The sequence below is a fragment of the Bos taurus genome, chromosome 19 (genome assembly GCF_002263795.3).
Source record: "Bos taurus isolate L1 Dominette 01449 registration number 42190680 breed Hereford chromosome 19, ARS-UCD2.0, whole genome shotgun sequence".
Classification (NCBI taxonomy): Eukaryota; Metazoa; Chordata; class Mammalia; order Artiodactyla; family Bovidae; genus Bos; species Bos taurus.
The window spans coordinates 59,598,376-59,623,789 of NC_037346.1; the positions used below are offsets into that span (position 1 = coordinate 59,598,376).

The 25,414-nt window shown below is 44.1% G+C and overlaps 1 long non-coding RNA gene across 1 annotated transcript in view; it reads left to right on the forward strand.

Moving 5' to 3' along the window:
- Window positions 1-25,414, forward strand: part of LOC132343134 (uncharacterized) — a 97,222-nt gene that overhangs the window by 10,108 nt on the left and 61,700 nt on the right. Inside the window, exons 2-3 of the long non-coding RNA XR_009491836.1 lie at window positions 20,813-20,945; window positions 22,781-22,915. This is a non-coding gene — a long non-coding RNA (uncharacterized lncRNA). The remainder of the gene's footprint in view (window positions 1-20,812; window positions 20,946-22,780; window positions 22,916-25,414) is intronic.

Here is a 25,414-nt window from a genome sequence, read left to right on the forward strand (position 1 = left end):
TCCCCTCCCTCTTGAGCCTCCCTTGCCATCCATGCCACCCTCTCCTTCACCTGCTGTGCCCACAAGTCCATTTTCTACATCTGTCTGCTTAGTGCTACTTCTGTTTTCTAAAAGATTCTAAAGTACATGCCGGAATGTTAATTTTGTGTGTCTCAATTTTAAGATCTATGTGGAAAAAGTAAAGCAATAAACAGCTGTCCAATTCGAATACTATAGATTACTGACCTTGAAAACTAAAACTTAACATCTCAAACAGCCATCTTGCCTTAGCTTATGGAATTTGAGAGGAGGTTGACTTATCAGTGAAGATAAGCAGTTATTTATTGAGTGCTCAATACAAACAGCATGCTCTTTCATACACTGTGAGAGACAGATCTGAGGATGAAAACAGCAGTTGCTTCACCTTGTCCAGAGGAGACTCTTCATGAATATAGTGGCACCAAATTAGAGTGGCCGCAACTCATTCTTCAAGATCTTGACTCAAACTGGGCGAAAAAGAAAAGCCTTTTAGATCGGAGGCCTCGGGTGCCGCCACCAGACCTGCGTCCCGGAATCCCAGGCTGGTTTAGCCCAAAAGAAGCAGCCACCGTGTTAGCCGGAGGAATGAAGTTTCCAAACTCTCTCAAAACAGAAAATGAAGAATAAACGGTGACTAACAAGTCGGATCAGGACGAGCACAGCTGCACTGCGAGCCCTGTGATCGTCTGGGAAAACACTTTCACCATCGGGGCTTTTCCCCAATACCACGTCTAAATCCATTGGTAAAGCTGTCATGGGGAAATAGCAGATGCTCTGTGCATGGCCCGATGATCTAGATTAGACTGCTTCTCTTTGGAACCATGAAAAGACTCACATACTGCAACATTTTGCCTGCATTGTTCTATAAATGGGCATCTCAGGTGGCACAGTGGGAAAGAATCCGCCTACCAATAAAGCAGACACAAGAGATGCAGTTTCGACCCTTAGGTCGGGAAGATCCCCTGGAAAAGGAAATGGCAACCCACTCCAGTATTCTTGCCCAGGAAATCCCATGGATGGAGGAGCCTGGCGGGCTACAGTCCATGGGATCACAAAGAGTAGGACACGACTTAGCAACTGAACAGCAACAGCAAGAATACCTGAACCCACACATCCCTCCATATGTACAGAGAAAATATATTACCTTCCAACTCCCTTAACAACTGTTTCATCACTGTATGTAGTGGGCACCTTCCTTAATGAAAACCTCACTGTGTCATGGGGGCCTTTATAACTCGAACAGTGATTGGGAAAAAAAAAAATCTGTTTTATGTCTGTTTCTCGAGTGATCTCCGGTCATTTTCAGAGAAGATCATCCGTACCCCAGCTGTCAACTGCCTGAAGCACAACTAGCTTTGAACAGTGACATGTGCTCATATCCCACAGCTGTACCGGAGCATCCTGAACATTTTCTCAACCTCTCAGGCTTTTTTTTTTTTTTTTTTTACCTACCAGGCAGCTGCCTACTTGGAGAGGTCCCAGAATCAGTTGTGCCAGAGTTAAAAATCACCTCACACCCGCATATGTTTTTTTTTTTTTTCCCCCTCCTTTATGAATTGGGCTTTAAATCTTGACCGTGATTTAGTGAGAAAATAAAATTGGGCCATAGTCAATGTCTCATTTGTATACATTCGTATGAGTTCTGTAACCTGGAGGATGTCTCCAATCCAGGGAAATGTAACCATGAACCCACAGCTAAACAATTTCCAAAGAGGCCTTTTCAAGGAATGGCTTTTAAATGCCCAAGGAGCTCAGTCCAACGGCAGAGATATTTGAAATATACACAAACATACAAGCCTTTTAGATAAACACATTTTCAGGGGGCTTTTGATGAAAGTGATAAGTTACATTCTCTACAACTACACACACTGTATTTTATTACCCTTCAGTAGACACTTATCAGCTATAAATGTTGGGTGGTTTAGGCTAGAAATCAGCCCTGAGGGGAACAGTGGGAGAACTGGGGGACTCCCAGTTCTACAGATCAACGTACACCGGAGACTCAATTTTATTTTCATTTATTAAAAAGGTCTGTGGTCTCCTTCTGCAATTTCAAATCCATTAGCTTCCTGCCCCCTGTAAGAAAAAAAAAAAGAGAAAGTAACTGCAGATTTTATGGACTGATTGCTGATGGCTGTGCTACTGCTCTGTTGGTTTTGAGTGGAGGGTCCATTGTAGATACATTATCCATAAACCACGCTTCCAGTGGGACTCGTAGCGTCCAGTCTGACTGGGGAGTGAGCGGAGCTGGCTTGGTCAAAAGAGGCTGGGGGAAGGGTCAGGTCTCTTGGAAGCCAACACGGGCTAGGCACGGGCATAAATTACAGCCTTTCTTCCGACTTCCTCCTAATTATGCCTCAAACGTGCAGCGGTTGGATTTCGTTAACCAGCCACCAGATGAACTTAGAAATCATATCGACAGTAGATTAGAGTGGGAGTTTTCAACCTTTTTCCCTGCCATGTATGTTCAAGCGATATATTTGTCTGTCTTTGACACTCTGCTTCTGGCCGCATGTACTCAACAGCTGACCGTGCTCATATGGTTTTCCCTAGTCTCAGGTATATGGTGCTTAAACCTTTTTTCAACAAAGATGCAAAAACATTTTTAATGGCAATAAAACATGAAAATATGGCTTCATATTTTCCCCTCTGTAACCCTACATCTTGAATTTCCAAAAAGAAAAGTTAAATATGTCTCCTGCATCATTGTTTAATTTTCCCATTCAGTAACGATTTGTGAAAAGAAGCAAAAGAATAATTAGAACAATACAGTTGGCATTTGTATAAGAGGAAACTTTCTTTGAGGACAAGTCTCATTTATCTTTGAATCCTGGTACCCACAGACTTTATGCTTGGTACATAGCAGATGACCAATGAATTTGTCAAACTGAGTTACATGTTTTTAAGTGTAATTAATTGCCAGAAGCTAGTATAGTCCTTCTTAAAATGGAAAGATATTTTCTTTCCATTGTTGATGAAAAGGCTGCATTCACTTAGGCAAAAGCACAATGGAGAATTTAGTTCTTTTTTCTCTTGATCTAAATGAATGTGATACCGTCCACACGTTTTCCCCTCTTCAGCCTGAAGTCTGCACTTTGATTTTCCAGCGTCCACCCGAGGTGCACACGGAGTTTCACAAGGGGGTCTTGTGTTGTTGCTGTTCAGTTGCTAAGTCATGTCTGACTCTTTGTGACCCCAGGGATTGCAGCACGCCAGGCTCCTCTGCCCTCCAATGGCTTCTGTAGTCTGCTCAAACTTATGTCCACTGAGTCGGTGATGCTATCAAACAATCTCATCCTCTGCTGCCCCTTCTTTGCCTTCGATCTTTCCCAGCATAGGCATTTTCCAGTGAGTCTGCACTTGCATCGGGTGGCCGAAGTAGTGGAGCTTCAGCTTCAGCATCAGTCCTTCCAGTGAGTATTCAGGGTTGATTTCCTTTAGACTGGTTTGATCTCCTCACCGTCCAAGGGCATCTCAAGAGTCTTCTCCAGCACCACAATTCTGAAGCATCAGTTGTTTGGCGCTCTGCCTTCTTGATGGTCCACCTCTCAGAACTGTACATGACTATTGGAAAAACCATAGCTTTGGCTCTACAGACCTTTGTCAGCAAAGTGACGTCTCTGCTTTTTAATATGCTGTCCAGGTTTGTCATAGCTTTCCTTTCAAGGAGCAAGTGTCTTTTAATTTCATGGCTGCAGTCACTGTCCAAAGGAATTTTGGAGCCCAAGAACCTCTTTCTAAATATCTGGATTTTGTGTAGGTGGTATAGTCAGATAATCTGCTTTTTTAAACTTCTGGTTTTTAAAGCAGTTTTTGGCTTGAAACAAAATCGAGAGGCAGGTATAGAGTTTTCCCATGTATTCTTCAGCTTCACATATGAGCAGCTTCCCCCTTCATCCATATCCTTGCCACAATGGTCCATTTGTTATACCTGATGAGCCTGCATTGACACATCACAGTCAAAGCCCGTATTTACCTAGAGTTCATTCTTGTTCTTGTATCCCCCCTGGATTTGGACAGATGTGTAGTAACAGATATCCATCATTATAATATCACAGAGTGTTCCACTGACCTCAGTATTCTCTGTGCTTTGCCTGTGTCTACCCCAGCTATGGTCTAAAGGCCCTGGGAGAGGTTTAGACAGGTAGACCAGCTTCAAAAAGGAGTCCCTTTTGTCCCACACCCACAACTATAACATAGTAGGATTAAGGAAAACAGTAAAGAATTTTCAAAATGGGAGTCCTCAGAGCCATTGAAAAAGGAAATCAACCCCCTCCAGTATTTCTGCCTGGAGAATCCCATGGACAGAGGAGCATGGAGGGCTACAGTCCATGGAGTTACAAAGAGTCGGACACGACCAAAGTGACTTAGGACACACTGACTTAAGAGCACACTTCATCCTTTCATCAGTTAATCCCATCCACCAATCTTAGATTTTTGACAATTACTTTAGCAATTTTGCTTTCTAGAGAGTAAAGACAGATTGGAAGTCTCTTCTTCTACTAACTACTTTGACAAGCACTTAACCTTCCTCCCCATTTTCCTAATCTATCTACTGCTTTAGAGTTTTGCTTCGTATGTCAAATCATGGCAAAAGTTTCAGTCACACACTAACTTTGAAATTTGGTGGCTACAGCATTATAATCATCATCGGCAGGTTGGAGCTTCATCTACTCATTAGCTTGGTACACAGGGTGGCTCAGGGGTAAAGAACTCACCTGCAATGCAGGAGATGTGGGCTCAATCCCCAGGTTGGGAAGATCCCTGGGAAACAGAAATGACCACCCACTTCAGTATCCTAGCCTGGGAAATCCCGGGGACAGAGGAGCCTGGTGGGCTACAGTCCATAGAGTTGCAAAGAGTTGGATGTGACTGTGTAACTAACCAGCAACAAGGAAAGGCTATTAAAGATGGAGCATCACCCCCTTCCTGCCTCCTTTCATCCCTTCAGAAGTCCTGCCCTGATGGGTGATCCCCCTGTTGGGTCCCTGTCATCACAAGCTGTCCATCATCGGCTCCTGCTGCCCCTGCAGAAGCGCAGGGCGCACACTGGCAGTTCTGCTAACAGAAGCTGTTAACAAAGATCCCATGACCCTGTGCTCTTTAAAGGTGTTTTAAATTCCATCCTTTGATGCCCTTTGCCCTTTGATGGGATAATATCAGCCCCTGATCTCAAACCAGTGGGCTAGAATAGATGAGCCCCTGATGGTGGAATCACCCTGCCTTGGTGGAGAGGTGCTTTGAACTCAGAATTTATTTATTAAAAAAAAAAAAAAAGCCAACATAAAAACATCATTCTCTCCACTGACGCTGAATTCCCAAAAAGGGCTGTGTTCCCTGGTTGTCTTTATGACTCGTGAAATGCCTTCCCACTGGCCGTCCCAGCTACAGTCTATAACACTCTGGGAGAGGTTCAGACAGGTGGACCAGCTTCGAGAAGGAGTCCCTTTTATCCTGCTGGACTATAACATATCCACAACTATAACAGAGTAAGTAGGATTAAGGAAAACAGTAAAGAATTTTCAAAATAGGAGGCCCCAGAACCATTATTGTCTGTCGTCACATTAGCCCTCAATAAGACCACAAAACCAGACAGTAAAAGCTAGGAGCCTGTGGTTCTCTCCTAACCATGGGAGACGAGAAAACAGAGAGGGAGTGGTTATGTTTTCTTTTTCCTCCTTTAGGGAGCTCCCTCCTCGTGAAGTCAGCCTTTCCCTGCTCAGCCCCACTTGTGACCGCCGCACAGCAGCGCTGCTGTCTCTTCTAGGCACCGTGCGCTTTGTCACGGACACCATACATTTAGCGTGGTTAGACCGTCTTTGCCAATCCCCTCCCACGTTCAGAGCAGAGGCATTTCATGATGGGGTGTGAGTGTGTGTGTGAGAGAGAGAGAGAAAGGGAGAGAGAGACAGAGACAAGGAGAGAGAGAGACAGACATAGAAAGAGAGGGAGAGGGAGAAAGACAAGGAGAAGCAGAGAGAGACCAAAACAAAGGTTGACAAGGAGAGAGAGAGAGAGGAACACAGAAAGAGACAGGGAGAGAGAGACACAGATAGAGAGCAAGAGACAGAGAGAGGTGGAGAGAGAGAGATGGTAAAGCAGACTGTGGCCAGGATCCCATTTAAGCTTTCACCGTGCGGGACTCTCATGCACAAAGGCACTCAGTCTCCCAGTCTGATTAGCATCCCCCATCACTGCTTGTGAAAATCAATGGGCAAGGGAGATTCTCACATTATTGCCCCCATGGGAAGTAACTTTTGCACAAAGGCAGACCCTCGTGTTTGAACCAGGATCCCCCTTCCACTGGCACCGTCTTTAGCCCAGACCTCATCCTGTACTGGGTGGACCCAATCCAAGCCTATCCAGACAGACAAAGGATTGTAGAAGTAGAAATGGCCTCAGGCACTTTCTTCCAATCACTTCACTTTGCAGATAAAGGAACTGTGACCCAGTGAGAAGAAACCACTTGTTGAAGAATACCCAGCTGATAATAGCAGAACAGCAGACTAGCCTAGGTCTCCTCATCTACATCTTTCAATAGCTGCTTCTAACGGGTAACCTCAGGCATCCTCCAAAAATTGTTCTGAAGAGGACAAGGGATGCCCTGAATCACTGACATAAGAGTATCGATTTTCCCAGTAGCATCAAATTCCCTGTGATATTTAACTTATCTGCTTTCCAGGGGGTGGCTCAGTGGTAAAGAACCCACCTGCCAATGCAGGAGACACGGGTTCCATCCCTGGGTGGAGAAAATTCCCCTGGAGTAGGGAATGGCAAGCCAGTCCAGTATTCTTGCCTGGAAAATCCCATGAACATAGGAGCTTGGTGGGCTACAGTCCGTGGGGTCCCACAGAGTCGGACATGACTGAAGTGGCTGAGCAACAACAGCAAACAATATAACAGCTCCACTCATGTGCAGAGCAATCCCATTCGGTTGAGACAAAGCCCAGATGTGTGTTCAGTGGTAAGAGAGCTGGAATTCCAAGATGGAAGCATCGTTTTCTAGGACCCACGGGGGGTCACCCCTGTGCTTTGATTCACAACGTGGGTCTACCTAGTTTTCAGTTACTTCTTCTTGTGGGTTGACTGGTTTTCCCTGGGGCAACGTGGACAAGTGTTTTTTTTTTTTAGAAATGAAAAAAAAAAAAAAAAAATGTGGAGGAGATTACAATGCAAATGAGAAGCAAATGAGAGAAAGATCCAGGCCTCAGCGCAGGCTCCTCTGTGGCTCCCGGGCAGTGCCGCTGCCATGCTGGTTGCCTGACACATAATTAGGCTTGATATTGGAAGCCCACGTCTGCAGCTCTCACTTACCACATTTCCTGTATATTACTAAACATTTCAAACTGAGACAGAGAGAAAGCAGGAGAAAGTGATTTCCACTGGCAAAAAGGCTCACATTTCTTCTGTCTTGTAAAACAAAAGAGGAAAAATAATGGTAAATTGCTCCTCTGATGACTTTTTCTTTTTTTTTTTTTTTTTTAAACCACCACTGCTCCTCTCTCATCCTATTTTAAATAAAACCTGATGATGCAAAAGGCTGTTTGGCTTCTGACTCTGCAGTCCATCAGCTTGCAATGGAAATGTTTTCTTATTTTTATTTTTTTTTTAAATGGCTACATATTAAAAGCAAACCAGCCTTTGCCAGCTTTGGATAAAAGGCTATTTATTTTCAACCAATTTGATAGCTGCAGTTTTCAGTAATTGAATTTTCTGTGGTCAGAAAAGCAGTAATCTTAGAAACCAAATAAATATTTTTTAATAAAATGGAACACTGAGAAACCCTATAATAATGTCAAAAATGTAGCCACTTATGGATGGATAAATATTTTAAGAAATTTACATTTCACCCAAAGCTTTATGCTTCTAGCTTCCCTGGAGAGTTTGAAGAGCGTAACATTTTGCTTTAGGAATGGAACAACGTGGGGCTTGCATGAAATATACACGCCCCATAGAAACCTTTCTGGTTGTTAGGCTCTCATAAGCTGGTAGCTTTATCAGTGTTCCTAGCAAACAGTCTGTACCAGGATTTCTCTTTCTTGACATTGCTGATATTCGGAGCTAGATGACTTGTGGGGAGGTGGGGAGCTGCCCTGTGCACCCAGGATGTTTACAGCATCTCTGGTCCCCACGCCTAGCAGCATCTTCGCCCATGTCCCCACCCGGTTACGGCAACTAAAAATGTGTCCAGACATTGAGAGTCGTGTCCTGGTCTAGGGTGCAAAATCAACGACACTCGGTACATACTTGAGTGACTCTTGTGTCTGGAACCTTGACTGCTCTCACTAGTTCAGCTTATGTTGTTTTGATTTATAAAGAATACCTATAAAGAATTGCGTGGTTCAAGAAAGCATTTTAATAGATTACAAATGTGAGTTGATAAAGAGAAGGAGTAGTTCAGACTTAGCTCAGAGGGATGGTTCTATGTGCTGGTGTAATACTGCTTTTCCTGAATGTTGGAAGCATTCGGCTTCTAATCTTGACTCCTCCATAACTTCTGCCACAGAACGTAGGCAGTTACTGTCTCTAGATAATTATCGTTTCTCTGGTTGTTTTACTTTTTCCTACTTTAGACTACAAATAATAGCTATGTTGAAATTTTTCACTACATGCATTATATTGTATTGAATGACCAGTGAGATTCAGTGCTCACATGTAAACTGAATCATGTCTTGCAAATGTGATTGTGAAAACACAAAACTAAGGAAATTCTGGCGTCAGATTTCTTCGTCTCCCAGTTCGTACTCAGGATTCTTCTGAACCACTAAGTGCGGATTTTGTAATCTGCTCCTTAAAATGGTTGATGGGAAGAAGGAAAGCAGATCATTATGGGGTTGACAATGGAAGAGAAGGTCAGAGAGAAATAGATGGCATACAGCTTCTTTTTTCCTCCCATCTGTCTGCTGAATACAACTGGGCTGAACTTTGTAAATTCCTTAATAATACATTCTTGTGGTTCCACGTTGTGACTGAAATGTCACGTGAGCAGAAGTCAGAGATCATGACATTAAATTATTAGCCCTGGTTCATAAAGAAAGTTAGAAATTCCTGTAGAAACATATCACAGACTGAAGGTTACCACAGAAACCGCTAGATAGGCCTCTTTCTGATATGAGAGCAGGCCGTAGTGATTCCCAGCTGCTTCCCAGTGCAGTAGGAATGATGCTGAGAAGGATGAAGACCTCAAAATTCCAAAACCAAAACCAAACAGCAGTGCCCAGCACAGGCCAAGGTGTGGATTAGACTGCAGCGAGCAGTTCCCGTTACCTTTCACCATGGTATTATCCATCCCTGCACGTTTAGGCAGATATGAGGCCAACTCCGACAATGGCCTACCTTGGTGAGTGTGTTTTTAATCTTTACTGGCATAAAACATGCAGCATTAATTTAAAATTCAGTGAATACATAAGCATGTCATAGACCTAATTTCACATGTCACAATTTTAAAAGTATAGATTTCCCCCCAAAGAGTTGCTTCCGTGGTGTTTTTTTGGAAACTTCCCCGAGGGAGTGGTCATGGTTTTGGAATAATTCCTAACGTGTACATTTGGCACGAGGAGGGCAGGGAACAAACTCGTTTGGAGGAGTGGATCCAGGCCTGTCCTTTGCCCTGGAAATTTCTTTCATCCTCCTATGAATGCATTTGTTTTCACCGATTCGATCCATTATTCAATGAAATTAGTCCCAGTCTCATAATAAGTGCCTGTCCCTCCAGCCTGTCCCTTTCATGCAAGTGAAAACGAAAACCCAGGTGGTTTTCAACATGACACTAGGTGGAAATCAGTTATGAAATTACCTGTTTATTAATGATGTGTGAGGAGACTGACAGGCTAACGGCGGGCGCTGGCTGGAGCAGTGCTAATGTAGAAATAACAAGCCTATATTATGTGCAATATGTATTCTATAGAACTGTAACTCTCAGTCCCCGGGGACGCCATTGAAATCCAGATGTTTTATCTCAAGATTTTAATCCCAGAGAGTGAAGATTTTAAAGCGAAATCAAGCACAGTCCACATTGCTGTTGGGCCATACTTCCTCACTAGGGAGCCCACATGAGCAAACATGTAGGACCAGATGTGCAGGGGATTAGTGTCGTATCAGTTAATTAGCCAGACAGTGAAAAAAAGTCTGTCTGCAATTGCAAGAGTGGATGTGAGACACCCCACTAAGATGCATGTCGGAGGCTGCTCTACTGATTAGTGCCAAAGATGCTTTCTAAGTTTGGTAGTTACACAGGCAGATAAGAGCTGGTCTAAACTGGGGAGAAATGAGTCATTTTTATTTAAAATAAGGCATTTTTATAGGAAGTTTTTACATTTTTATCTAATAGTGATCTGGCCACAACACCATCAATAATACATTGAATAGATCCATGCAAGCCACTTTTTTTTTCAAAGCAGGCAAAAATTTCTGTTGTTATTAGTAACAGGTAAAGTAAACCAATGACCCTCACAACTTGGGTGGGGAGAGGATTTTTTTTTTTTTTTTTTTCTTTTTCCCTTTGTGTATTTTACAAAAGCAACTCATGGAGCAGATGGAGTGGAGGAATAGCAATGATCTGACGGTTCTGTATTCTTGCAAATTCTGTTGTTTTTCAGTTGTTCAGTCGTGTCCAACTTCTTGTGACCCTGTGGACTGCAGCACACCAGGCTTCCCCGTCCTTCACCAGCTCGAGTTTGCTCAAACTCATTCCACTGAGTCAGTGATGCCATCCAACCATCTCATCTGCTGCTGCCCCCTTCTCCTCCTGTCCTCAATCTTTCCCAGCATCAGGGTCTTTTCCAATGTCTTGGCTCCTTGCATCAGGTGGCCAACGTATTGGAGCTTATTGCAAATTAATCCCACTACATAGTGGCAACCAGATAATTTATAATAATTTTAAATATGAAATGTCTCAACAACTGCATTTGTACAGATGAGCGTGTTGCCTGCTGCCATTTTCATAGGAATATGTTCTCTCCAGAGTCACCTCTCATTCTGGAGGTCAGTCCAAGCAGAGTGTATGTAACAGTCAGCAACTTCAGAGTCTGAATGTGGAAAGTAACCTGAAGTCACAGATGTCTCTAAGTCAGATAGCTGCTGGATGCTAAGAATCCACAGTCTAATATAAAATGGTGAGAGAATCAAGGACACAAGTGCTTTTACAAAAGAGAGAAAAAATATGACCTTTTTGATTCGGACTTCAAATTGTACCTTGGCAACTTCCCTGCACTTCAGGCATCTTCTGCATTGCCCAGAACTGGGTGCTGAGTGCCTAACTGGTAGGTGGGTGAGGCCGGGGGGATTTAGCCAGGGTAGGCAGTGTGTCTGGTAGTGATTAAGGAAGCAAGTTGGGTTTTATGGTAGAAAAATCAGGCAGTGAAGCCACCCAGTACTGATTACCCGGCATCTCATTTCTAAAGAGGTGACGAGGTGGTGGAGGAAGCTTCCAACTCCAGCTCCGTGTGGCCCTGTTTCCCCGTATGTTCCATTGGGCTTTTGATGTCCTGTGTGTGTGTATGTGAGCTGAGTTTCTCAGTTGTGTCCCACTCTGCCACCCCATGGACTGTAGCCCACCAGGCTCCTATGTCCATGGAATTTCTCAGGCAAAAGTACTGAAGTGGGTTGCCATTTCCTTCTCCAGGGGATCTTCCCGACCCAGGGATGGAACTCACATCTCCTGCATCTCCTTCATTGACAGGCGGATTCTTTATCCCTGAGCTACTAGGGAAGCACTTGATTTTTTTGTCCTATTTTTGTCCTTTCCTAAACTCTCTCCTCTCCTCCACCCAAGCACTCACCGCATTATACTATTTAAACAGTTCCGCCTCTAGCTTGCTCTTTGGTCTTGATTTCTTATGGTTCTACCTTTAAACCAAGTGCCAGGCACTTACTCTAAACTGCGATTCACCGTCCTGTGCATGTGTTCATCTGGTATTTATCACACCTTTCTGAGGCTAGGATAATGCATATCAATAATTCACACTTTACAGAGAGACATTGAGGGCCAGAGAAGTAAAGCAAGTTGCTTCGCGCTGAAAACAGAGAAGAGCAGAGGGACTTGGACTCGAACCCCTGACTTCAGACCTTGTGCTGCTCATGCTGGCATACTGCTTCGTGAACAGGAAATAAAACGCTTTAGCTACCAGAGAAAGAAGGAAAACGTGCCTTGATTAGACACTGCGGTAAAGACGAAACTATAGCCTTGAAATTTCAAAGCTAAGCTCTTGGAAGGAAGAGCATCCTGTTGTAAACAAATATTTTGATGATTGAAGCCAGCTTCTCATCTTGAAAACACTTTTTTTCAATTCAGGCTCAGTTTAATGGGAACCCCAGGACTGAAGATGAGGTGGTTAGATAGTGTCTCCAACTCAATGGACATGAATTAGAGCAAACTCCAGGGGACAGTGGAGGACAGAGGAGCCTGGTGAGCTGCTGCCCGTGGGGTCACAGAGAGTCGGGCCTGACCTAGCAACTGAAGAGCAACAGGGCTGCTAAATCCTCAAAAAAGGGAAAACACACAAGGAAACCATGTTTCCAAAGGGGCTCTGGGGACTCGGGATACTTGTTGGAGCCTAAGGGCTGTATAAAGGTACATGGTTATTTACATAAATTTCTTATAATTTCTGTCACAAATATACCCGTGCTGTTTTCCTGAATCTTTATTTAATAATGATTATAATACAGTTAAGTTTATCTTCACCGCCTTGCTCTTTGGTGCCAAGCAGCCAGAGTCAGCAATACACTTTTTTTTTTTTCCTTTTCAATAAAAGCCTCAGAATGGAAATAACATATGACTGGGTGATGCTTACATTCACTGTAGTTCAAAAGCACTGACTCCCAAGTGGAAATGAAATGTGGATGATTGCGAGCAGAATTGAGTTATTCTTTCAGTTACGGTAAGCAGTGGCATCTATTTGTGTCCCCGTAATTTACGAGGATTTGAAATCCCAGGGGATGAGGATTTAACCAGGACACTGTCTTCTCCCATTTGTTGTTCAGTCACTCAGTCGTGTCTGACTCTTTGCAACCCCATGGACTGCAGCACGCCAGGCTTCCCTGGCCTTCACTGTCTCCCAGAGTTTACTCAAAATCACATCCATGGAGTCAATGATGCCATCGAACCATTTCATCCTGTGTCGTCCCCTTCTCCTCCTGCCCTCATCCTTTCCCAGGATCAGAGTCTTTTCCAATGAGTCAGCTCTTCACATCAGGTGGCCAGAGTATTAGCACTTGAGCTTCAGCATTAGTCCTTCCAGTGAATATTCAGGGTTGATTCCCTTTAGGATTGACTGGTTTGATCTCATCAAACCAGATCAAGCCAGTCTTCTCCCATAGTTAGTTTCTGAAGAGATATTGTTCCTTCCTAGGAGCACCAGACTTAGAAATCCAAAGAGCGGACAAGATGACGAAACTAGACTCAGTCCAGGGAGTGCTCCTTGGCAGTGTTCATGCTTAGAACCCCAGTTCTAACCCCGGTGAGGATGACTCCAGGCAAAAGCCATAAAATGAGGAATTCAGGGTCCAGTGTCACCACTAATGAAATGAGACTTCTGGTTACAATGCCTGCTTTTATTAGCTAAAGACTTTGCTGGATTTATGGGATGAATGTTCACTTGTGTTTTATCTACCACAAGATGCCTGGGTAGAACCTGATTCAGTTAACCTAATAAAAACAAAAACAACACCGAAAACAACAACCCCCCAAATCCCTAAGAGTTACTTTTAATTTTTTTCACTTTGTCCTCCTCCATGTAACCTCGCCCTTGGAGATTTCCCAGTCCTGCAAACGGTGAGAAAATTATATCTGTATTCCAGGCTAATATTCATTCATCTCTTTACCCACTGCCTAGATCTGAGCTAAGAGCTTCACAGACATTATTTACTCTCTTTAGTTTCTTGGATTCTTGGCCCCTGACTTTATGTGAAGCAAACCCCAGAACGCTTCCTCTCGGACCTGCGCTCTAGTCCATATGCATGCACTCTGTTCTTATTCCTGAGAAGCAGACATTAACCCCATCTCTGATCCAGTCACCGAAACCAGGAGGATGGAATCCATTCATTAGCTTAGATCAGTCAGGGCCCATCCTTGAAATTGAGATCAAGATCAGTTTCATCCGGAGCTTCCCTGATAGCTCAGTTGGTAAAGAATTTGCCTGCAATGCAGGAGACCCCTGGTTCAATTCCTGGGTCAGGAAGATCTGCTGGAGAAGGGATAAGCTACCCACTCCAGTATTCTTGGGCTTCCCTGGTGGCTCGGCTGGTAAAGAATCCGCCCGCAATGCAGCAGACCTGAGTTCGATCCCTGGGTCGGGAAGATCCCCTGGAGAAGAGAAAGGCTACCCACTCCAGTATTCTGGCCTGGAGAATTCCATGGACTCTATAGAACATGGGGTCGCAAAGAGTCGGACACGACTGAGCAACTTTCACTTTCAGTTCCATCCGAGTAGGATGGACTGAGGATTCCAGGGGTGATGAGGATGATTTTCTTAAAAAAAAAAAACAAAAAACTACATTGGGACAAAGTAAATGGATGCTAAATTTCTGAAGTAACCTGTCCTCTCTGTGGTTTGAGTTCCTCCCTCTCCTTGTAGACTGTGAGCTTTCTCTGATTAGGAACTGTGTTCTTTCTATTGATATTCACATCATGTGACCACTAGCCGAGGAACTTTAGCAGGATAAGAGTTTACTGAAATATTTATCCACTTGTATTACGAATGTCTGCCACTCCCAATAGGCCCCAGCATGCCTCGACTTCTACCCGACATGCCTCTGTGTCTTAGCTTTTTGACTTGTTTATGGTTATCTTCCTCTCTTTTCCCCATCTGAGATGATTCTTGGTGTGTCTTTCTACCACGAAATTCTCAAGTGAGGAAAACAACTCATAACCAAGACTGCCTGACCTGGAAGCTTTTAAGCATGCCTCCGTCAGCAAAGGCTATGCTGAAGAGCAGCGGCTTACAGCTGAAAAAGGCCTGCGGGGGGTGGGGTGGATGAGAGATTTCTGCCAAACCAGCCATTCACGTGTGCGGTGAAGACAGTGTCGGCGGCCTAACAGCCCATCAAAAATGTCCAGAGTCCAATCAGAAAATATTTGATTTGAGTTCCGAAGACTCAAACGCAGCTGGTTGGGATTTCCTTGTCTGCATTTTCTCCATCCCAGTTGCTACCGAAAACAATTTGCAATTCATTTGAGGATTCTTTACATATGCCCTGAAGTATATGTGGCATTTAATTGAAAAACCACCAAATAAAGACTTCCGGGTGTGAAAGGAGCCCCCACCCCCCACACTGCCTGTGGTGCCCACACGGAGCGTTCTGCCTCCAAGGCTTTGCCCTAAGTGGATATCGATACATAAAGATCCCCAGTATTGAAAAATGACCCCTTCCGCAATTCCTCAGGAAGAACTACAGGCCTCTGCTGGCCCCACGAGGAGGAGTTCCAGCCCGAATATTGTCTCCACCAAGCTACCAGTTGGCAGACACACTCACTTCTAAAATGAGAGATCTGACTCTTTTGGAAGATCAGAGTTTAGTTGAAGATCAGAAAGAAGAAAGAGAAGAAGGAAGGAGTAGAGTAGAGTAGAGGAAGGAAAGGAGGGAAGGAGAATGGAAGGAAGAAAAATTCTCTGATGCTCTAAAATCATCTTGTATCTATCAAGTCACATCAGATGGGAAGGGATGTCTCAACAATATATTGAAAAGATACTCTAAATATTTAACTCTTCATCCCGACACCTGCATTAGGAGCCTCCCCAACCCCCATCCTATGTCTACCACTGCCAAAAAAATTGTAAAGGGAAAAGAGAAAAAGCATTTTTCTTCCAAAAGCTACTGGATGGGTGACTCCGAGGGACAACCCCCCTCTCCCCAGCTTTGACTCTTAGTTTACAGGGGCACTTTTGCCATTGAAGCCACTGAGATAGATTACAGCGTATAAGATAACAAACTGCACCCCCTCCCCCAGTGGAGGGCGGGCTTTTCAGTTTCTTCTTATGGACAAAAACTGTCTGTATCATGGAAGGGGAAGGGGGGAGGGTTGGGAGAGGAGGCTGGAAAAAACTAGCAAATGGGAAAAAAAAAAAAAAAAATTGGAGAGCCAGCCTGGCACCAAAAATATAATTTAGTGTGCAGGTATTTGATTTGATAGAAAACCTGCATTGATTTTAAAAAAATAGGTTCTTGACAAGGTCGTAATTCATTGAGAGAGGCCAAGCCCGCAGCTTAAGTTTGACGTCCCCCTCCAACCCAAACCATAACTGGTTTTAGGTGATCCCCTGTGAGGGTAGCATGTTGCAGCTGGCAAAAAAATAAACACTCCTGAGCCCTGTGCTAACAGAATTTTTTTTCTCCCTTTTTTTTTTTTTTTGATTTATGCCACGAGCTAAGGAAAACAGTTACATATTTGTGAGTCTCAGTTTTGTTTGGCCTTTGCAAGCTTGCCGGATTGGTGTCTTGCTGAGAGAGAAGGGACCCTGTAAAAGGCAGCAACAGGACCTGCGGGTAGCTGGGGAAAAGCAGAGGGCAGGGAGGTGGGTGGAGGGGAAGGGTGCCGGGAGAGACACAAGTAGCTGAAAGGTTTGATGTGCCAGGCGTTCCTCCAGGCACAGTCCCCTCCCTTTCTCTCTGCCTCTGGGTCATTTGAGAATCTCAACTCAAAGGCAGATGCCTTCAGGGCTGAAGATTCGTGAATGATTATTGTTGTTTAGTGGCTAAGTCATGTCCAACTCTTTGTGACTCTATGGACTCTAGACCGCCAGGCTCCTCTGTCCATGGGATTCTCCAAGCAAGAATACTGGAGTGGATTGCCATTTCGTCCTCCAGCGGATCTTCCCAAACCCAGGGATGGAACCCACATCTCCTGCATTGGCTGGCAGGTTCTTTACCACTGAGCCACCAGGGAAGTCCTGTGAATAATTAGCTGCCCTTGCTTCCCTATGCATCAGCATCCTTTTTTCTAAAGCTTGATAGACTGATAGTTTCCTCTTTCATTCTTTGCTGAATGTCAGAGTCCATTCAAGTTTGACAGACGCAGGTTGGGGGCCAGTCAGGAAGGTGTGTGCTGTGCCTTTTCTTCGGAGTTGCCTTTGTGGGTCAGACTCTCTCAGGCCAAGGAAAGCAGCTATGCCAGGACAGGCCATGTCCCATCAGTGTCCTTCCCTGCCCGAAATACGGCATGCTTGGTCCTCATTTTGCAGAGAATGAGCTTGTAGGGAGTCTGCAAGCTCTGCAGGGTTGAATATCTTAAGGTGACCCAGCTCCTCAGAGAAGTTTCCTAGTTCCAGTTGTCATGTTCAGTGGGCTTTGCACCCTACCCCATGCCCTCCCCTCATTTAAAGAATTCAAAGAGTTAATGCATGTAATGAGGTATCTTGGATCTGATCCTGGGACAGAAGGAGCCCACAAATGGAAAAACTGGTGAAATCCAAGTCAAGTCTGAGTTTAATTAATAGTAACGTACCAGCGTTCGTTTCTTCGTTTTGACAAATTTCACAGTAACGTAAGATGATGACTGTACAGAAAACTGGGCAGGATACCTCTGTGTTATATTTTCAGCTCTTCTATGAATCCCAAATTATGCCAAAATTAAAAACAAAACACACACACAAACTACTTTCTAGAAGAAACAGCTTCAGGAAAACCAAGCTTCCTGCCGGTTTCACCCCCGTTCCCACTGGACTGTGTCCCCTAGACGGGGCACACTAGGCTCGTGCGGCCTGCTGCTGCCACCAGCAGCTGGAACGTCTTGCTTGTCCCCAGTGTAAACTGGGGGGTCAAAACGTGGGACGGGGCTTCTCACAGGGCAGACAGACCCTCATGGGGCCGTGGAGAGAGGCACCACTCGCCTCACCAGCTTCATCCTTTTCATCTTTAGAGAAGAAAACTTGCGTTGTATAAGAAAATCCAAATTTACCCATGGGGAAATTAAGAACTTGCTTGCATGTCTTCATTTCTTACATGCCAGAAGATTAGCAATCATTAGCCATGCGTGCCTAGTCGCTAAGTCATGTCCGTGTCTGACTCTTTTGCGACCACATGGACTATAGCCCACCAGGCTCCTCTGTCTGTGGGATTTCCCAGGCAGGAATACTGGAGTGGGTTGTCATTTTCTTCTCCAGGGGATCTTCTCGACTCAGGCCTCGAACTCGCGTCTCTAGCGTCTCCTGCACTGGCAAGCGGATTCTTTACCATGGAGCCACCTGGGAAGCCCCCTTTAGAACAAATCCTATCTCAGCCCCAATATTTCTTTAAAAAAAAAAAAAAAACCAAACAAACAAGACAACTCCCCAGGCACAGACAGCTGCACTCCACAGAGCCAACTGCAGTCACAGCTCACCACCCGTCTATGTGCCAGGACCTCTCAATTACTTACATTATGACGTCATCCTGCTTTGTGTATGTACTTGTCACATTGCATAAATATACCCTCTTTAGCTGCTTCTTTAATCTTTTCTATCCACAGAGTGTATCACTGAAAAAAAAAATGACTTCACATAAGACAAATTATTCCATAACAGTGCACAGAATCATTTGAATCACATTCAGTCTCCATGACAATATGAAAATATAAATGTCTGGTGTACAAAAAAGAAAAAAAAATGTGTCATGGTGGCATAAAAAAAAATGAAGTTAATTCAATATTTCAACCAGGCTTTTTTTTTTTTAAACCACTTTGTTATCATAAGTGCATGATGCAACTGTACTGCCTTTTAAAATACACACACAGACAGAGAAATGGATATTTTTTCCATCCTATTTGTCTCCTTTTCAGACACAACCACTGATTCACCAGTCACTGGCAGCAGCAGCAACAGCTCAGGCGCCTGCGAACTTGAGGATAATAAAATTCTAGTAGAACAGTGTGTTGAGTGTTTACTTTGGCTGCTCCATCCTCTCAAATCCCTGTTTTCAACTAATATTTTAAAATGTGGAGAGACATTAAAATGGAGATAAATTCAAGGCTCTTTCTGAAGGCGAGCATCTCCTATGCTGTGGATTCTGCATTTGCGCCCTCTGCTACATTCGAATTCCCCTCTTTATGATGATTATGATGACATGAAAGTTCAAGTCCCTGCCTGCCTTTTGGCAATGGGCAATCTTCCTCCAACATTTTGGCCACCTGATTCGAAGAGATGACTCATTGGAAAAGACCCTGATGCTGGGAAAGACTGAGGGCAGGAACAGAAGGGGGCGGCAGAGGATGAGATGCTTAGATGGCGTCACCAACTCAACGGCCATGAGTTTGAGCAAACTCCGAGAGACAGTGAAGGACGGGGAGGCCTGGCATGCTACAGTCCAAGAGGATGAGATGCTTAGATGGCATCACCAACTCAACAGCCATGAGTTTGAGCAAACTCTGGGAGACAGTGAAGGACAGGGAGGCCTGGAATGCTACAGTCCTTGGGGTTGCAAAGAGTCGGACACAACTTAGCAACTGAACGACAACAACAGTTTTACTTTTAAGTAAAGGAGAAACTGGGGGTCAGATATGCTTTTATAACTACTCCTGTCCCCTCCCTGACCTTTGTTATTGGGTCCTACAGAATAAATGGGATTAATTGGAGTTTATCACTGCTGCTTCATAGAATGTCATAATGAGTTCTCAAGTCCAGTGGTGAGTTGGACTCAGAGGTGGAGACGAACAGATTTCAGCTGTTTCCAGAACTGAGAAATGGATATACATGACAGGTGTTGAGTCATAAAGAATGGGTCATGCTTGTGAAATGAGAGGAGAAGTGTGTCTGAGGCAGAGTGGGTGCTGGGAGGTTTTCAGGAACATAAGTGCAGATGGTTAGGTAAGATGTTGTTAGGATAAAAAACATCTTCACTGTCCAAAGTGGATCCCTTTAGAGAGTGAAGGCAAATATCAAATGCAAAGGCGAAGCTGATGAAAAATCAGGCAACCTGGGAAACGTGTCCACTGAAAGGACCTTGGATTTGATTTGTGCTGTGATGGGAAATCATGCCGGGTGTTCTGCTAGTTTCAAAGATTATGCTGCATATGTGGGTGTGCTCAGTCGTGTCTGACTCATTGCCACCCCGTGGACTGTAGCCCACCAGACTCCTCTGTCCATGGGACTTCCCAGGTGTGAAAACTGGAGTGGGTGGCCCTTTCCTCCCCCAATGCTGTATATATCCAACAGAAATCCACATATTTATGCACAGAAGTGTGTGTGCTGGCATGTGCATAGCCACACCGTTGGTAATAGTCCCAAGTTGAAAGCTATCAAAATCCTTTTGAAGAGTGAAACGGGTAAACCTACCATGTCAGGGACATTTGTCCAGTGAAATATCACACAGCAATGAGACTGAGCAGATGATGACTATTAGCAAGAATGCAGGTGAATCTCAAAACTGTGATGTTTGAGCAAAACAAATCCAGTCAGAAAAATACTTACTGAATACTTCTATTTTCATGTTTTGGAATTGCAACTCCATGTTTATAAAGTATAAACAACACACAAAATCTTCTATGATCTTTCAGGTCAAGAAAAGTCAGTATATTTAGTGAAGATGATAAGTGGGGTCTTATTGATACACTAACTTTTGATCCAGCTGTTAGTTATGTGGGTGAGGTTAGTTACATGGGTGAGGTTAGTTTGTGAAAATTCTGAGCTGTTCGCCTGTGATGTATGAGCTGCTCTCTAGGCTGTACAAAGAGAGGCAAGCTATGCCTCCTACCATATAGAGAACAGGGTGAAGGGGGTTAAGAGTTAGGTGGTTCCGGTTTTTACCCATTTATTTTGACTTCTTTCTGGGTGATATGCTTGATGTATAAGATACAGTTTATGCTGTGGCATGGTTTCTCAACCAGGTGCTGTTGTGCTGAGTATTTCCTTGTTGGCGACTTGATGGGGGCTGCTGTGCATTGTGGGATATTCCGAAGCATCTCTGGCATCCATGCAGTAGAGGCCAGTAGCCGCCACATCTCCAGGCCTAACGGTCAAGTATGTCGCCCTGTATCACCAGATGTTCATTGGGGAGTAAACTCTCCCTTAGCTCAGAGCCACTTAACTGAGGTGACAACAATCTCTGACACTTATTGAGAGCTTACTTCAATAAGGGGTTATGTTTTAGAATTGCAATTCCAAGTTTATAAAGTATAAACAACACAAAAAATCTTCTATGATCTTTTAGATCAAGAAAAGTCAGTATATGTAGTGAAGATGATAACTGGGGTTATCCGAGGTAAGGGGTTAACAGGGGCTTCCCAGGTGAAGCTAGTGGTAAAGAATCCACCTACCAATGCAGGAGACACAAGAGATACAGGTTCAATCCCTGAGTTGGGAAGATCCTATGGACAAAGAAATCACAACCCACTCCAGTATTCTTGCCTGGAAAATCCCATGGAGAGGGGAGCCTGGCGGGCTACAGTCTGTGGGGTCGCAGAGAGTAGGTTGTGACTGAGCACACACACACCCACACACACAAGGGGTGTATAATTATGAACTCATTTATTCTACCAGCATCCCTAAGAAGATGCTGTAATTTTCCCTTTTTTTCCAGCAGAGGAAACAGGTTAGACACTCTAGGCATCTTTCCCAAGGCATCATAACCAGCTAACAGGTGACCACACTGGGATTTATGCCCAGACAGTCCAGCTTTAGAGTGCGTGTTCTGGGCTACCCTGTCTGTTGGCCTCTTGACGCTACACCTAACACATGATAGATGCTGCACAGATCATGCTCCGATCAACAGGGAGCTGCCAGGATCTTACCATTCCTATAGTGATGTGTCTTCAGGCCTTTCTATTCTTTAAAGTTACACAAAGTTAAGATTCATATTTTTCAAAAAGTACTACAAGACTCAAGCTTTAATAACCAAAGTAACAGTGTGACTCATGAGTTACACCTTCATAAAACTTCAAGAGCTCACAGAGACCAATGTGATTATGGGACAAATTATTTCATTTATTTAAACAGAGGGGAAATATACTTATATTTTACAATTGCCTTGAGTTATATATAAAACTAGCTTCTGGCCCTTTAATTACAGACAAAGGCAGAACCGCTGGGAGAAACTCATGCATAAGTGCCATCCACACCTGGAAAGGCATTTCTGCAGGCTCCAGATTCAGTGGAAAGTTCCCCCGTTTGAAGCCCATTCCATTCCCTCCCCAACATGTGCTTCTTTAAGAAGTATTTTTCTCTGTTGCCAACTAAATATGATCATCATGAATTCAAGAGAATCAGATATCAAAAAAGTTGCATTAAATAAGCAATATAAGCAGAATCGCGCTATGCTCAGTCTCTAACGGAGAAGGCAATGGCACCCCACTCCAGTACTCTTGCCTGGAAAATCCCACGGGCGGAGGAGCCTGTTAGGCTGTAGTCCATGGGGTCGTGAAGAGTCGGACACGACTGAGCGACTTCACTCTCACTTTTCACTTTCATGCATTGGAGAAGGAAATGGCAACCCACTCCAGTGTTCTTGCCTGGAGAATCCCAGGGACTGGGGAGCCTGGTGGGCTGCCGTCTATGGGGTCGCACAGAGTCGGACACAACTGAAGTGACTTAGCAGTAGCAGTAGCAGTCTCTAAGTCATGTCCAACTCTTTGCAACCCCATGGACTGTAGCCCGCCAGGCTCCTCTGTCCATGGGATTTCCGAGGCAAGAATACTGCAGTGGGTTGCCATTTCCTTCTCTGGGGGATCTTCCCGACCCAGGGGTCAAACCTTTGTCTCCTGCATTGGGAGGCCAATTCTTTACCACTGAGCCACCAGGGGAGCTCATGAGTAGAATAACCAAGAACTAATATTGCTTCATTCTTATATTTGTCACAGACTCACTTCATCTGGGGAAATCTGGTCACACTCCCGCTTACCAGGCCTCAGTGGCCATCCTGAGAGCCCCCGGGTCAGGAGAGCTGCTCTTCTGCCTCGACTGTAGTTTTCTTTGGTGCTGTCTTCTCTGGGCAGGTGAATTTCACTTGAAATGTTGAAAAGTTAGTTGTTTTTGAATTTAAATGTATACTCAAATAGAAATGCTGCTATAAATTCTCTTTAGATTCTCAGGCCACCCAAAGCCACAAAAGAAAAGAGCAGAAGAAGGAAACGCTGTGAAACATGGGCGTGATCATACGCACACGTGTCTGTCGGTGTCACACGCAAAGACACACATGTAGGCATCACAGTTATGTATCCTTACTTTCGTTAGATCCTGTACAGAATTTTGAAAGCTGCAAGTCTGGAAAATTATGTTTTAAATCGTTTATTTGTGCAGTTTTTAAAGTTGATAGCATTCTTTTTTATTTAAAAAAATTTTTATTGAGAAATAATTGACAAATATCACTGTATGTATTTAAAGTGTACAGGGTGATACTCTGATGCACATTGTGGAAAGATTACAAAGATCAAAATAATTAATATGTCCATCACCTTACATAGTTCTTTTTTTTTTTTTTGCATTTTTTGTTGGTATTCTTTTATTTGTAGAAGTTTAAATTCATCATTGAGGAAATATACGCCTTGGTGTTCAGAAAAGATGCTATAAAGACATTTTTGAATAAGTCCTGGTAAAGCCATAGTTATGCTCAGAGGGAGAGACTGGAAGCAATTTGAAGTTAAACTTTCTCTGATACTATAAACTTCATCTTTCTTGGAGGAGAACTTAAAACTCTGCGGGCAGGTCATTTTAGGAACTTCTGTGTCTTTCCCGGAGAAGAGGCAAGGTGGAGGGTGCCTCCTTTTGAGGTGAACCTTTTGACAGGGCTCTGGTTCAGAAGAGCAGCTGTCAAAGTGGGGGCCTCAGAGCAACATCTTTACATCATCTGGAAACTTGTTAGAATCTCAGGATCTTGGGCCTCCGTCCAGCATTTTCAGATGTCCAAGGATGAGCACGCACAGTGGAGTTTCAGAAGACCTGCACAGAGGATCTTCTGTGTGCTAGAGACTGGCCTATGGAGTCCAGCAACTGTCTTAGCTAGGATCATGTTAAGATTTTTTTTTCTTTTGATTTTACTTTGTTTATATGTTTTCTGTGTTCTGATACTTCTTATGCCTTCAGCTCAGTGGGGAGTTAAGGGCTGGACAAGTGGGTTGGTGGGGGGTTGTCCATGATTGAAAAAAGAGGTGCTTTTAGTGAACATTGTTGGTTCTGTTGTAACATCCATTTTCACCTTCTAACAGTTCCCAGACTCGTCTTTGTTTACTTCTCCTCAACATAGTTAATGCATTCTGGATGAAACAGCCTATCCCAGCTTTAGGGACGCGGTCTCATTGGCTCAGCCTATCAGGATATATTATTACTTCACCATATCTATTGGTTTAAAGTTGGGTATTATCTTAGTCAGTCTGGGCTTCTATAACAAAATACCATAGACTGGGTGGCTTAAAAAACAACATAAATTAATTTATCACAGTGCCAGAGGGCAGCAAGTCCGAGATCAAGACAGCAGCATGTTTGATATCTGGTGAGAGCACACTTTCTGGCTCACTGATAGTCTTCTTGCTGTGTCTTCACATGGCAGAAGTTGAGGGGAGCTCTCCAGGGTGTCTTCTGTAAGGGCACTAATCCCATTCATGAGGGCCCCACCCTCATGACCGCATCACCCTCAAAGGCACCACCTCCAAATACTGTTACAGTGGGGATTAGGTTTCCACATATGAGTTCTGTGGGGACACGTGCATTCATTCTGTAGCAGGCATGTGACTTAAGGCAAGCCATCAGGTCAAATCTTTGCACTGTTCTTTGGAATGCTGGGTCACACACTCTTTTTCCTTTTTAAAAAGAATGAGGAGACATGTGGTATTGTTACTGGCTGACTTGCATGACCGCAGTGTCAAGGGGAGTGGGCAGGGAGGAGAGTCAGACTTAGGAGGAATCTGACGCCCTGAGGTCAGAGGAAGACAGAAGAAATATGAACTTGATTCTGGTTCATCAGTCCTGAAACCCTCCTCGACATGGACTTCCTGGTACGGAAGCCAATAAATCCCCTTTGCTGTGTTTGAGGTGAATTTCCTGTGACTTGCAGCACGAGGAGTCTTAAGAGATACAGTTTTATTGCAGGAGTGGCATTACCATGATCAGGGCCATGCTTGAAATTCTAAGAGGCAACCGAAAAAGTGCACACCAGCCGCCTGACTCCAGGGAGCCGGACGACAGATTTGTGGGCTGCATAAGCATTTCTCAGAGAGATTATCAAGAACTTTTGGGGAGGGCCACTCAGTAAAAGACAAATTCCTGTGCTTGCGCAAAAAGAAAATCCAGATTGAAAAGAAAAAAAAAAAACATTGAAAGGGTGTGTGATCTTTCAAAACTGGAGATATCTGGAAAAGTTGGGTCATATAATATGTGTGTTACCTTGATTATGGAGTACTTGGCACATGCAAGGGAATGAATCAGGCTTAAATTCATCTCATCCCCCAGATCCCCATGCCCCATTACAGCTTTAGCAACCCTGGAAAAAGGAGTGTTAG